This window comes from Triticum aestivum, chromosome 3D (assembly GCF_018294505.1).
Source record: "Triticum aestivum cultivar Chinese Spring chromosome 3D, IWGSC CS RefSeq v2.1, whole genome shotgun sequence".
Taxonomy (NCBI): Eukaryota; Viridiplantae; Streptophyta; class Magnoliopsida; order Poales; family Poaceae; genus Triticum; species Triticum aestivum.
The window spans coordinates 501,535,231-501,551,032 of NC_057802.1; the positions used below are offsets into that span (position 1 = coordinate 501,535,231).

The window sequence follows — 15,802 nt, forward strand, 5'->3', positions numbered from 1 at the left end:
AGCAGCGGCCGGTCCTACCACCGGTGGGGTGGCGCGACCTTGACCTCTCCAGGTACAGGGCCTCCCCACCGGCGGGGCTCCTGTGCTTCTCCACTCCGACGGTGCTTCCCCGCTCCGGCTCGCCCAACCCAGCAGCACACTCCACCACCACATCTCTCTCTCTCTCTCTCTCTCTCTGCACCACCACACTCCACCGTTTCTCACTGTATTTCTTATGTTGTGGTGAAGGTTGCAGAGGTGGAAGGGAAGCACAGGACAAGCTGCTCACCGTTCGACCATACACTCAGGACAAGGTGCTCACGGAGGTGCCCAAGTACAAGCAGACCATCTTCTCCGTCCTCCCCTAGGTAACTTTATCTTCATCCCACATCCAAGTAGGTGTTCCGTTTGAACTAAATCCGATTCAGTTTCTGGACAACTAAGTCTGTTTTTACTGAAGAAAAGTGGCGTTGCGGGAGTCTAGATAGCTCTGCAATAGTAGACTCATGACGTGACCACGCAGCTCTAGTTCTGCCAGTCCCCATTGAAAATTCCGAATCTTCATTAGTTCTGCACTGGCTCTTAATTTAAATATTTAATCCTATTGCTACACTTAATTGATGTACTACATACACATTAGTGTTGCCACAGTAAAGAAGATGAGCATGAGTAGAGGGACATGGGGCTGTAGTGGCTGAATTTCTGAGACACGGCCAGGGTTATGGGGAGAGGAAGAGGTGGTGTCTGTAAATGGTTTGTGTGATCCTGGTTTGTGAGGGGCAGATCAGATCCCTGCTTTTGTTTGTTAGTGCTTGTTTAGTCTCCTGGGCTGTTTTGCCCTTTGTATATATTGTGTTGGATGGAGTGAAAGGGAGACATGGTTGTGTTTTTTATGTTTGATGAGAAAAGAGAATATGAGTCTGGTGTAAGCCATGGATGATGATATGATATTAGGGAAGAAAGATCTTGTGCAGATACACTCTGATGCATGGCACTGTCTCCTAGTTAAATTTAGCAGCATCTGGTTGTTGAGCCCATATTATTTGTAATATTTAATTGTTGCTAACGTTGGGTTAGTTCCCCCATAGAGGAGGAGCTTTGGGTAGGGTACTGGTGCTATACAAAGGTATGCATGAGTAGTATATGCTGGTGGTGTGGATTAGTAAGTAGATGAGATCTTGTTTGTGACTAGCAGCCATAGTTTAGTAGTAGTGGTTAGGCTGGTGTGGTGGGATAGGAGTAGCCATGTTGAATTGTTGGGCATTGGTCAGAGTGCCAACCAGTGGAAAAAAGGAGCAGAGGGAGTCCAGCCCCATTTTCTCTTGATTAATTATGGCATTGTGTGTCATAATTTAAAATTGCCCTGTTTATTAGAAGTGTTAACCATCACTTCTGGGTTGTAACCTTAGCTGTGTTTCAATGCTTAAAGACTATTAGCTGCATAGTACTTTCCCTGTGCTGATTGTTGTTTTTCCATGCATAGTTTAACATTCTGTAATTTCCAGGGATCAATTAGACCATATTGTTGTTCTTCAGCATTTCACCTTTTTTGATTCTAGCTGAATCCATCAAGTCTTATGAAAATACTCTGTGAACTGTGGGGTTGCTATCATTACCCAATTTTGATTAATCGGCATGTATCTTGATTGCCTGGCATGAGCTAGATGAAATGATCCGTTTCTCCTGATGTGAAATGACCCCTTTCTCCTGAAATGTTGATTAATTTCCGTTTCGTTTGAGAATGGGGCACTCCTAGGTCAAGAAAATTAGCAAAGGTCATGCCCAATTTTCTTGACCTAGAAGGTGCCCGATTCTCAACCGAAACAAAAATTAATCAGCATGTATCTTGACATCAACCAACTTTCTGGACACATCCCTCGACAACTAGGTTATCTTGAGAACTTAGAGGAGTTGTGGCTTTGCTACAACACACTAACAGGTTCCATCCCAAACTGCCTAGGAAATTTGACCAAACTCACAACCTTGGATCTTGAGAGCAACCAACTTTCTGGACACATCCCTCGAGAACTAGGTTATCTTGAGAACTTAGAGAAGTTGTTTGTTTGCTACAACACACTAACAGGTTCCATCCCAAACAGCATAGGCAATTTGACCAAACTCACAGCCTTGTATCTTTGCAGCAACCAACTTTCTGGACACATCCCTCAAGAACTAGGTTACCTTGAGAACGTGGACTTGGACCTTAGCAACAACACACTAACAGGTTCCATCCCAAAACACCTAGGCAATATCACAAACATCTCTCAATTGTTCCTTGACAATAACTAACTTTTTGGCGACATTCCTCGAGAATTAGGTTATTTGGTCAACTTAGAGATCTTGTTCCTTGACAATAACCAACTTTTTGGCCACATTCCCCAAGAATTAGGTTATTTGGTCAACTTATTGTCCTTATCTCTTAGAAATAATTCACTGACAGGTCCCATCCCAAATAGCCTTGGAAATTTGACCAAACTCACAACCTTGGATCTTGAGAGCAACCAACTTTCTGGACACATCCCTCGAGAACTAGTTGATGTCAAGATACAAGATTCTGAGTTTGGTCAAATTTCCTATGCTGTTTGGGATGGAACCAGTTGGTTAATGTCATCTGCAACCTACTGTTGATGGCCTTGTGTTCCTGCTCCTTTTGCTGCTTTGTTAAGTCTATTCACCTTTTTTGAAGAATAGATGCTACCCTGATCTCATCCAATAACTCTAGTAGCCTTTTTTTCCTATTTAGAGCGAACATGGCCAACAACGATGAGGCCGACGGTTCGGGCAAGCAATTCTGGGAGCTGTCCAAGGAAATGGAGGAAGAACCTCACCACTATGAGGACGCCGCGGAAGACACCCATCCCGACTACACAACCCCTAGTGGCGTCGGGGATGACACCACTGATGGTGCCGCCGAGGATGCCACCACTGATGATGGCAGCGCACGCACAGATGGCAGCCAACCGAAGAGGCAACGGAAGGACCGGCGCCCGAACGTGCTCGGCACCGTCAAGGAGGAATTTACTGAAGTGTCCTCCAGTGGGCATCCAACGGCTCCCAAAGAATTAGTCAGTGGGTACGCGGCACAACTCGGGTGCATTCTCCGGAGCACCGTCTCGATCAACACCGAGAACCTAAGGCATCGTGACCGAGGGAATTTGCGCAACCTCCTCTTCACGAAGCTGCACGAACGATACAAGTTCCCCGATGACTTCGCAAACACACGCCTCTCAGGGAATAAAGTGAACAGTGCTGCCCTCACAAAGATGAGCACGGCCCTGGCTACATGGAGAGCCGCGGTGAAGAGAAGGATTCTAAGAGGTGATAGTTATGAGAAGATCAAGGAGAAAAATCCTTCGATTAGCGAAGCTGACTACCTGGAGTTCAAGATCAAGTGCGAGAGCAACGCATCTGCGGAATCAAGTCAGTGGGGGAAAGATATGCGGGACTTGAACTTAGGGGTCCACAAACTTGGTCCCGACGGTTACAGAGTGGCGGAACCTATATGGGACAAGGAGGACGCGGAGCGTGCCGAACAAGGCCTACCGCCCCTCTTCGATAAATACCGTGACAAGCAGACCAGGAACTATGTCAGGGCCCGGTACAAGGTGGACCCGGTAACAAAGGAGCTTACCACGGATCCGAAGACCAAGGCGCTTGAGCTTGTTTTGATAAGGAATACACCCCCGCGTAATTAGCTCCATATGGTTGCATTCTAATTAATGAAGCCAAATTTCTAAATGGTTCACGTTCCTTCCGCAGGACACTGAAAGCAGTAGCGCAGGGTCGTCTCAGCTCCCCTTGGGATACCACTTTAAATAGGGCGTTGAACGTAATGAAACACAAGGATAAGTTCAGTAAGCCATCGTCAGCTGGTCCTGTGGCCGGCAAAGGCTTGTCCATGAAATGGTCGGAATACTATAACACTGGGCGAAAGGAGAGAAAGCCCTGCTCGGAAAGCCAGGAGCGCGAGGTTCAAGAACTCAAGGCACAAGTGGCGCGGATTCCGGAGATATTCGAAGAGCAAGTGCGAGACCAACTGGGAGCGACGATCACCGCCATTGTGCCTACCTTCATTGAGGGGCTGCAGGCGTGGATTGCGGGCGGCCAACAGGGGCCGCCCCCGATTCCCAGCTTCACGGGCAGCAACTCGCACAACGCGCCGGCGCCATTGGTGTCTCGGGCGGAGGCGGCATTGGTGTCTCCGGCGTCGGCGCCGGCATTGGAGCTTAATGCACCCGGGTGTGGGAAGAATACACCGGCCGGCACCTCGGCAGCAAGCGGCCCCTCCGTCACTTGCACGCCCGCTGTTGGCGGTGCCTCGACATTAGCCGAGCTCGACGCCATCACGGTAACTAAGCCTCTCGACCGATGACTTCATCTCCTTGCCTTTGACTCGGCATCCCTGACGCCCTACATGTTTTCACAGGGCACCGCCGACGTTCCATGCACTCTCCTGCACTTCGTGGACGGCGAGTTGATCGATGTCGCCAAGGCCAGAATCGTTCAACCGGGCAACCACGTGTTCCACTGTAATCCGATGCCACCCACCGTGTATAGGGTTCAACTGGTTCGGGTGCTGCGGGGCTGCGTCGACCTGTTACCTCCGTATCGACCCCCTGGGGCCGACGAAGATGATGTGATGACCCTCAGCGCCTGCATAAGCTGGTCCATGCTTTGGCCGAAGAGCCAGATTCGTTTGGGGGCGGGGGACACCACCCCACAGACAACACCGCCAGTCGTGCCGCGCCAAGCCATGGCAAGACCGCCGCAACGCTACCGCCGTCAGCTGATCCGGACATGCATATGGCACAGGATCCGGACGACGACGACGGTACATTTACCAACGTCGATAAGTACTTCAACGAACATGGGTACGATGACGAATTCTTGGGGCCTCCTTCTCAAGAACCCAACCCTGCAAAAGACGATCGCGATCTAGTGGTACCGCGGAGAAACCCAATTGCAACAGGCGTCGTCTGGCGTTCAGTTCTCAGGAGACGCCTCCAGCTGCCGCCTTCACCGAGCCTCAGATAGCCGAGGTGCGAAATATTATCAGCCCCAACACACTCAAGAAGGTGGTCTCTGAGCAGAACTCGATCCCATTACAGCAGAAGAAGCAGAAGGGACGAAAAAGAAAAAATAACAAGGGTGGAGCCAGCCGGCTCCGAGTACGATCCGTGCTCAGGACGGGCCACCTTCACCTAAGGATATCTCGAGAGGGTGCATGTGGCGGGTAGGCTGATGCTACCGACTAATCTGCTCAATGCTGCAACCGGTGCTATGCGGAGTCTGCATGACAGTGTTCTTTCTTTGGAGAAGCGGCGTCTCTCCGAGAATGATGTGGCATACCCGGTTTTCATGGCCAAGGTGCCATAGGGCAAGGGCTTTGTCGATAGCACCATCGGGGGTATGATCGTCCTGCGGTTTGATGACATCTTCGCTATGTTTAACCTTCATCCACTGCACTACACCTTCATTCGGCTATTTTCGCTCAGTATGGAGATGCGGATCATTAGAGACAAGACCCCGGACATCGTGATAGTCGACCCCTTCTACATGTGTGCCAAGATCTTGGGCAGCGCTGGGGACCGGCAAGTCGCGAGTTCATACCTCGAAGGCGTCATTCTGGCGAACCCAGATAAGGATAACTTCCTCGTGCCTTACTTTCCCGAGTAAGTCATCCCCTCACCGCCCCGTAACATATGATTTCTTAGATTTCGATCGTTCTTTTTTTCTAACATTCCGTGTTTTGTGCAGTGACACACATTGCACACTCATCCTCTTAAGCCCGAAATATTCCATGGCCACGTATTTCGACTCAGACCGTCAGTCGAAGAAAGACTACACAAATATCAAGAAAGTTCTTGATGATGCTCTCCCCGACTACGCCAAATGTGGAGGCACCTTCAGGAGGCCAATTTGTAGTTACGGCAAACACGTGTTCACCCACGTAACGACGTTCCCCTGCGTCAAGCAGCCGCCTGGCGGTCAGAAGGATGCCTACTACGCCCTCCATCACATGCGGGCGATCGTACGGGACCATAATCACCTTCTGCTACCAACTAATCTCAAAGATTGGGCCGCACGCTTGTCGGCAATCCAGGACGCGGACATCAGACAAGAATTCTTTCGCATCCAGTCGGAGTTTGCGGAAATCATCCATCAAGATGTCCTTCGTACCTCGGGGCAGTTCTACCTCAAATATCAACCGTCCAACAGTGAAATAGAAACAACGCTACAAATGCAGGCTGACAACGATCGCGATTTTATGACCATCACGAAAGACGGCGGCTTCATCCACGCTCCGGTCCCTGAGTCGAGTCGAAAGTAATGATGCTATGTAGTTCTGAAATATCGATTAGCTCATGTTGTAATTAAACTTTAATGAACTTGTATGTCTCTTTAGTTTGGACAGTCGTTCAACTTATATGTAATCGATGCTATTTATTAATAGGATCATGAATCGTGCTATTAATGTGTTGCTTTTCTCTTCCGATCCTTTTGTTGCATACTTATATATTGTCTGTGAATTGCTACTAACGTTTTGTTTGTCTAGTGCATAGAGATGCCGTCGTATGTCGTGTACAAGGGTAAGGTTCCCGGAGTCTACGACGACTGGGAGGAGTGTCGGAGACATGTTCACCGTTTCAGCGGTAACAGTTACAAAGGGTACACTACTAGGGCGGAGGCGAAAGCTAGATACGCGCGCTATCTAACGGGAGAGAGGAGGGAGCGGAGGAGGAACCGGATGAAGACCAGTTTCATCGCGATGATGCTCATCGTGACCACAGCTCTCTTCTATGTGATGGTAGTTTAGATGATCGATATCGACTTTGTAATGTGACGACAAACTCCGCTAATATATATGATGAACTTTGGTAATGTCTCGAGACCTTAACTTGGCTAATGTTTGAACTTTGTTTGCTATTTCGAATTTGGAGACTAATATGATGAATTCTATTGTGTGATGTTTATATTCTGTGCTGTGTGACGTGTATTTTATAACCTGTGCAAATACCAGATATTTTGTAACCTGTGCAAATACCAAAAAAGCAAAAAAAAAAATTCCTAATATTCATAGTAGTAGCGCACCATATTGAGCATTAGTGGCGCACCAGGGCTAAATACCACTGGCGCATTATAGGGCATAGTAATGGCGCACTTGGGTGCATACGTGAAGGTAAATATGCCCCCCTAGGAGACATAGTAATGGCGCACTGTTAAACATAGTAATGGCGCACTACCAGATGCGCCACTATTATCTAGGATACTAATGGAGGTGCGCCATTATTATTTGTTACTAGTGGCATGTTAATAGTGGCGCACCTATAGTGCACCATTAATAGCAAAAACAGGTGCGCCACTAAACAGCTTTTTTCTAGTAGTGCCAGGGTCGCGCAAGTGCTAGACATGCCATCACAAGCACCATTACGGCTCCTGATCCAGATCCCCTCCTTCACCGTATGATGCCACTTGAAAATAGACCATTTTACTGGGTGGGAAAAAGCATGGCTCATAGGCACTGTGGAGGCTCCATCCTTTGCACAAAGGTGTAGAAAAGGCAACTCATCTCCAAACAAAATAACTTGAAATAATTCTTTCTTTGAAACTGCTTAATTTAAATGCATGCAGCTCTTTATTTGTTTAGGATGTATGCAAGAATTTCTAGTAAGTTCTACATGGAAAGAACTGAACACAACTCGACAGCAAGACAATCTCATGTTTAAGTTGAAATTGAAACTGTATGCTCAATATTTATGAAATTGGACGCTCAATATGTGTCTAACCATATCTATCACGGGCCTTTGTCACAGAAACAGGGTAAGTAATCGAGTAGCAATACCACATCACCATGGGTAAGCAGTCCTATTTATTTTCATAATAAATACACCATCACCAAGGAACATACTCAGTTTTGAAGCAATGTGTATATCCTATTATAATGTTTGGCAACTGATCATAAACACTAAGGAGCAAAGCAAGTGTGCACGAGTCCTTTTTAGTATACAGAACATCATCCTACCATTAGAAGCAAGAAAAAAAATCACCTGCCACCTGAGCTCTGATTTTCACATGGCTAAAACATTTTGCAATTCATATATAAACCCAAAACAATATAATGATACATTTATAAAACTCTCTGCCGTTCATGTATAAACCAAAATCAATATAGTGATGCATTCCTAAAACCCGTTGCAATTGATGTATAAACCTTTTAGGAGTATTGTAGATTTTTCCTAAACACGTATCTAGCAAGAAAGCAGACGGGCGCACAGCGTCCTGCCGACGCTGCCGGACCAAGGACCCATGTGTCCCCCGCCCCCATAAACCAGGCCATGCACCACAGGTCCTGCACCGCGCCAGATCTGGCCGGGCAAACGCCTGCCGGCCACCACCAAAGCAGGGAAGACCCCGCAGCCGCCACAAATCACCGGGCCACAGGGGGAGAGCGGTGAAGTGTGAACCTGGAACCCCGACGGAGTCGAGATGAAGGCGGCAAAGCTCCGACAATGGCCATCACATGATAAATAAAGGGAAAAAACCCAAATTAGCGGATCTTCTACGCATATCCACTGCTATAGATTCAAATAACACTAATCGGAAAGCAAGGATGTAGCTTTACAGGACCAACCAGTAGCTAAGAAATCAGGGGCTAAACAATTATCTTGTCTAAGAGCTAGTACATACTACAGAATGAATACTGCAACAAGAATTAATAGAACACTTGACCAGTCCAACCAAATTAATAGGTTATAATACTACACCATGTCTTGACCAGCTCCAAACTAAATTCTATTTGGATTTTGTGTAAACGAAGCCTAGTTATACTACTACAATAACCTAGAACCACTAAAGCACCCACAAACATTCACAGTATCCTCATCTTGATGAAAGCAAAAATGTATCATATAGCACGCACGCACACAAATACTCACAGTATCCTCATCTTGATGAAAGCGAAAATGTATAATATAGCACGCGCGCACACAAACAGTCACATTATCCTCATCTTGCTGAAAGCAAAAAATGTAAATACATACCTTGACCTGGAACAGTATGGTCCAGTTTCAGTTGACAGTCTTGATGATTCATGTTGGCCTTTAGATATGTTTTTGAACAACAATTTTTCTTGCTGCTTGTAGAAGACAACATCCTTCACATAACCACCATCTAAGCACTCCGCCAATGGAAGGCCATCAGTGATACAGGCTATCATTGTCAGCTTCACCATTTCAAAAAGATAACAAGACACAAGCAAAAGTGCCACCTGCACAAAAAAGCAGAGGAGAGCTAGTAAATACTTGTAACACTAGTGCACTTTGAGCTTGGATGCGTCGCGACAGCCAAGCCTTGCCGCATACCATCATTTACATGACTAAGCAAACTTAGAACAAGCATGACCTGAGAATATTTAAAAAGCCTAATACAAACACTTAATATGCCTAAGCATGGCACCATAATCCAATGATCAGCAGTACATAATTCAATGATCAGAATCACACATAGCCATGGCACACAGCAAGCAAGTCTTCAACGAAAACACATGTTTTGCAAAGCAAGTCTCACCCTGTCATAGATTCTTCTCTTCAACCCGGACAATAATAATTAGTAATATGATTTGACTCGTACATCACATTAATTGGCTCAAAAAAAGGAGACATGTATAGTTGAGCTGGCTATTGTACAACATGCGAACAACTAACACCTATCTATAGAACATAAAAGAGAGAAGCTGAAAATTAACAACATTGAACCAACATCTATCTACAGAACATAAAAGAGAAGCTGAACCAACAAAGGTTGGATGCAACTCCCAGTTGCTTACTCAGTAGAATTCGACAAAACAGAAGGCATAAAAATAAATTTAGCAAGCAGGTGAACTACTAACTTCCGTCGGTCACGAGCCAAGATGCATGCCCATGCAATGAAGAAGAATGTAGCAGGCAATCGAATGAATATACGGAGAAGATGAAAAAAATGAGGTAATCAACAGCTTAGGCGTGGAGTCCCAGTTGTCGATGGAGAGCGCCTGCTGCTCCAAATCAAACAAACAAATATGTTTAGCCCACCAAGAATGGGAGCACGAACCAAACAGTGCCTATCCCGTCGCAATTTTAGGCGGTGAGCTAACTGAGGTACAAACTGAGACACCGTTCAATCATTCAGTAGCAAAACAAGCTTATTATCTAGCTAGTACAGTAGTGCAGGACCATCCATCATGCACACACGCATCATGCAGGCACGACCAAATATGAATATTTTGTGTGAGGGAATCATCAAAACCTTGCTTTGGCAGGACTAAAGAGCTCTTGAATGTTGTGAAGATAGGCAAAGAATTAGCTATGCTACCCAGTAGGTCTAGCTAGCATCCGGAGCGAGCATTGACAGAACACACATTACGTTAACAAAATGATAAGAGTATCATCAGGATCATTACGCTGTTGCTAAAGTAGCATGTTCGTTGTTTCTGCTCCGTGGCTGTTCTACACAAAACCGCCTTGAAAACCTGAAGAAGAATAAAAAGCTAGTTAGGCGAAAACACAAGAAACCGAGATGGCTTGGTCTAAAAGGCTTCAACTGAAAGCTAGTAGTTAGGCTGGAATCTAAATGCAGCATGTGCACATTGGTCGCACGTGCCAAATCGGCGATGAATGAATGAGCTACTTTTGCAGCAGAGAAAGCAAACACAAGCAGACAGTACATAAAGCCTGGCTTTGCAAAAGCAAAGATTAAAGGTTGAACATTCAGTGGCAAATATAATATAATGGTAAGAAAATGACGCCAATTGTGGCATCAAACAAATTGACAGCAAGATTTTCTCATCTTGGGCATGGAGAGCCCTATGTAAACTGAAAAGACAATGGATTGAGATTTTGCCTAGGTAGGACCAACCAACAACCATGGCAAGAACGAGTTGGAAGCTAGCTCGGTCGATGAATTTGTTGCAGGTGATACAAATAAAGAACCCAACGGCTGTACCATCCATGTGTGTCTCTCTCTGGAACAAGAAAAACAGAGTTTCCCCTCGTCTTATTTATAGTCTGCCAGTGTTACAAGCTAACTGAAATAACGATTCAGCCGGACACGATCAAGCTAACAGCTGCGCCATCCCATAGCTACTCACGCATCCACTAAGCCGCCGCACTGGCTGCTGCTATTGTGTGCCATCCCACGAATGCGCATGCAGGAACAGGAAACAACTCCATCCACTTGAACAAGCTCAAGCTGCATGTTCCTGTTTCTCTCTGACGAAACTGAAGAACAAGTACAGCTAATCGTGCAGCGGGATTAAAACGGCTAACACCCAAGAATAACCACCCCTGCACCCAAACCAACCCTGGATGGAAGAGAAGAGAGCAGAGGAGGTGGCGGTGCTTACCCCTGGTGCGTTGGACGGACCCAAGCAAGGAAGGAAGAAACTTGGTGTCCTTGGAGCTTGTTGGGGCCCAAGATTTAAATCTCAGGTCCTCATCCACCTCCTCGAGGCCTGCAGCAGAGAGGATTTTCACGAACAGAGCAGCAAAAGCAGCATCGAATCGAGAGAGAAAGACAAGGGGGAAGCAGAGAGGACCTTCACAGGGTCGGAGCAGAGGAACCTCGTGGTCGCCCGAGAGGCCGAGAACGACGGCAGTGGCCGCCACGTCCTCTTCTCCTGGCGCAGACGCGGCCGCCCTCGAGCACCTCTGTCGCGGGACCGGACGCGCCGCGGCGGCCGTGGTGGATCTAGCCGCCCCTGACCTGCTGCTTGATTTGGGGCCTCGGGTAGGGAGATAGGGTGAGAGGCTGGGGTCGGCGACAGTGGGTGGAGGGCGGAGGACGGCGCACGGCGGCGAGGTCGCCGGCGTAGGCGGCGGGTGGTTTGGGGTGGGGGAGCGAGGAGGAAGAAAGCGGCGGCGGGAGGGGTTGTGTACTTGGATTTGGTGCCAAGAGGAAAGTAGATCCTCTGGTGCTCCTCATCCCACGGCGGCGGCGGACCGCGTGATCTCCATCCACGGTCTCCCTCCTCGCATCGGCGGCGGCTGACGAGGTGCGGGTGCTCCTCCTCCTGCTGCCGAATCCCACGACGCGAGCGGCGTCCTGCACCACCGACGGCGGATGATGGGAGAGCAGCGACGGCGGCGAGCTTGGTGACGGGAGAGGAATGGGAGGAGAGGGTGACGGGAGCGCACTGGCGGCGATGGCTGCAGGGGACGGGAGGAGTGCTGGCTAGGTTTTTCACCCAATGGCGAAGTGGAGAGAAGCAGGCGTCCCCATCCGTTCCTTAGCCAGCCATAGCATGCCACGCACGGGCCTAAGAGCATGGTTAATAACAAACCTGGCCAAACGGGCCGATTTTATCGGGCCGGCACGATAGCCCGCGTGCCCAGCCCGTCATGGGCCAGCACGGCACGTGGCTTAGTTGGCCGTGCCTGGCACGTGGCCCGGCTAAGGCCGTGCCTGGGCTGCCATGCCAGGCACGCGTGCCAGCCCGGCACGGCACGGCTAACTTTTTCTTAGCAAAATCTACTACTAATCTACTACGTACGTATACGTACAAGGGACAGAGAGCCAACAAGCCAGAAGGACCAGAAGACGTGCGTGCCCGCGATTCCTGCAATCGATGTGAGTCGCATGAGTTGACGAGCGCACTGGCGCACTGCGGCGCTGCGCATGGTCACGGACGGCCGTCCATTGTTCGACTTTTTTATTCCAGCCAACGAGGTAGCTAGCCAGAGCCAACGAGGGAACGATCGATGTTCTTTTTCTATAGAAAAAACAGCCAACGATCGATACTGTGCCTCGACGTGCCTACTCGGGCCAGCTGTGCCGGCGTGCTAAACGGGCCGCCGTGCCAGCTCGTGTAGAGAGGGGGCCGTGCTTGGGCCAGAGAGGCCCGCACGCGTGCCGGCCCGGCCCGGCACGATTACTTAGCGTGCCTGGATGGGTTGTGTCGTGCCTGGCCCGTTTAACCCAGGTCGGGCCGTGCCGGGCCGGGCCGGCCCATTTGGCCAGGTATGGTTAATAATATAGCCAGCTGCTGGCTATAAGCCAGTGTCATATCATATACAGCCCATCTTATAGCCAATATATACAATAGTAGATCAAAAGAGTGTATTATTTTTTTATTATATGGCCCACATTTCATTCTCACAAAGTGCCTAGGAGCACGTGCTAGAGTTGGCTCTTCACGAAGAGCCCGCTTACCTTCTTTCTCATCTTCTCTTTCCTCCAACTAAGCAGAAATATACTAGTTTAATCCTTATAGCCCGCTGACTCAGCTCTATTATACTTGCTCTAAGAGCATCTCCAACAGTCGCGCTAAACAAGCGCCGCGCCGCCAATTTGGACATTTTAGCGCGCGCGCAACCCACCGGGTGTCTCCAGCGGGCGCGCAATAACCGCACGCGCGGTATAAGGAGTTGGGTGTGCTGTCCGATTCGCTATCACGCGCGGTATGTTTGGGGCGCCCGCTTCCGCGCGCGGCACACTCGAGCGCTCGCGCCGCACTCTCTCCTCTCCGCCTCCTACGCCCCGCGCGCGCCGGCGCCGGCGAACTGCACCCCATGGACGCACGCGCCGGCACCCCGCTCACCCCATCCTATAGCCGCGACCCGTCCACCGCTGCCGCCGCCGTCGCCGCCTGCCGCATACCCTAGCGCAGGGGGCGTTGGCCTCGCCTCCGCGGAGCTCCCTCCGACCATCGGCCTCACGCGCGGATGACCTCGGCGGCGGGTGGCGTCGCGCCGGCGCCGCCCCGAGCCGCCCCCCCCCCCCCGAAGCTCCCCAATGCGGCGCGACCGAAGAAGGGCAAGGCATCGGCAAAGAAGAACAAGGCGGCGGACGGCTCTGGCACCACGAAGGCGAGAAGAAGAAGCTTGCAGGGCGTGTGACGGACGCGGTGGCTACCGAAGCGCCGGCGAGCTCACTCGTTGAGCCGGCGGCCGACGCGCACAACGTGTTCGATGAAATGCCCCCAAGGTAGAAATTTTTTTCAACGTTTCTTTTCTTGTTATTTTTTGAATGCATTCATATAGATAGCTTTGTTCAAAAAACTTTGTAGTCTCAACGATGATGCATACATGTCAACTATGGGTGTTGGCTCCAACAATTCGCATTGGTCTCAAACCAATGACATGCATTTCGAAGACCATGAGTTCGAGGTGGACGAGGAGGGTGAGGGCATTGTCGACGCGCCGAAAGGAAGAGCGGGCAATTACACCAACGCCGATGACATCTTACTATGCAATACTTGGTTGCAAGTGTCGAGGGATCCATCCGTTGGAGGTGATCAAAGTAGAGATGCTTATTGTGGGCGGATCAAAGAACACTATGATGTTCACAACGTGAGTGGAATTGACCGCTCCGAGAGATCACTTCGGTCCCGGTGGTCGACAATCAACTCGGATTGTCAAAGGTGGGCGGCCTGTCAAAAGGCGGTTGACAAGTTGAACCCAAGTGGCACAAATGAGGACGATAGAGCAAGTGGCATCTCATACATGTTCATCATACTTGTTGTTGGTGTTCGAAGTGCTAACTTGTTTTGTTTTCATGTAGTACCACATTGCACAAAACTTGTTCAAAGAAGAGGAGAGGAAGACCAAGAAGGGGAAGATCAAGAAAGGAAGGGTCTTTACCTTGCCTCATTGCTATAACGTGTTGAAGGATGATGAGAAATGGAAGAAGTGTGAAGATTTGGATGATTTGCATTTGAGCAACAAACGCAAGCGAACAATTGAGTTGAATGATGACGATGATGATGAGGAGGATGATGCATCAAGTGATGATGGCAAGAGAAGCCCCACACCCAACTCGGTTTCATACTCGAAGCCAAAACGACCGGATGGGTGCAAGAAAGACAAAACAGAAAAGAAGAAGAGGAAAGGAGATGATGAGCTCAAAAATGCTATGGAAGCTATTGTGAAGGCAAGAAAAGAAGCCAACGAGGTGAGAAAATGGCAAGGAACCAAGATGCCGCGGCCGAGGAGAGGAGGTTGGCGGCCGAGGAGAGGAGGGTGGCGGCCGAGGAGAGGAAGGTGACTTTGGAGGAGAGTAAGGTGAGCAATGAGGAGCGAACAAGATTGTTGGAATGGGAGAAGCACTTGTTCTTCTTGGACACATCTAACCTCAATGAGGCGCAAAAGGAGTTTGTCAATCTTTCACGTGAATAAGTCTTGATCCAAAAAAGAGCCATGATTCGTGCAATGGGTGGTGGTGGCCTCGGCGCCATGGGTGGCGGTGGCCTCGGCGCCATGGGTGGCGGTGGCCTTGGCGCCATGTGTGGCATGGGTGGCTTCGGAGGTTCCGTGGACGGTTTAGGTGCCATGGGAGGCATGGGTGGCTTTGGAGCACCCCCCGACGCTATGGCCGCCATGGGAGGCATGAGTTTTGCTTCTCTCATGGGAGGCATGGGTGCACCTCCGCCCGCCATGGGCGGAATGTCTTTCGATGTGCCTCCTCACACACATTCCCATGAATATGCCGTTGAAGATCTTGCCAATACCGTCGAAGTTTCACGTGATGCGGTGCGCGATGAGGAGAGGGAGGAAGAATCATCTTCGGAGGAGGAAGAATCGTCTTCCAAAGATGAGGACGAAGACGAGGACGAGGATTGATGTGTCTTTTGTTTGTGTCTTGAACTTGGTTTGCATTTTGAACTTGGTTGGATGAACATGCCCATTGGATGAACTTGTGGGCATGATTTTGAACTTGTGGGCATGAACTTTTATTCATCAACTTGTTTGTGTGAAATTTTATATGTCATGTTCATTGCATTTTGAATATTTTCAAATCCATTTTGTGTCCAAAATGTCATATATGCAATGCCCCGGCGAGTCGCGCGCGC

At 49.2% G+C, this 15,802-nt stretch overlaps 1 long non-coding RNA gene across 1 annotated transcript; it reads right to left on the reverse strand.

The window, feature by feature from the left end:
- Window positions 1-7,964: 7,964 nt before the first annotated feature.
- Window positions 7,965-12,247, reverse strand: LOC123080002 (uncharacterized). Its single transcript, XR_006438175.1, has 4 exons — window positions 11,552-12,247; window positions 11,360-11,467; window positions 10,418-10,486; window positions 7,965-9,247 (listed from the first exon to the last, which is right to left on the reverse strand). It is a non-coding gene; the product is annotated as an uncharacterized lncRNA (long non-coding RNA).
- Between the last annotated feature and the right edge of the window lie 3,555 nt (window positions 12,248-15,802).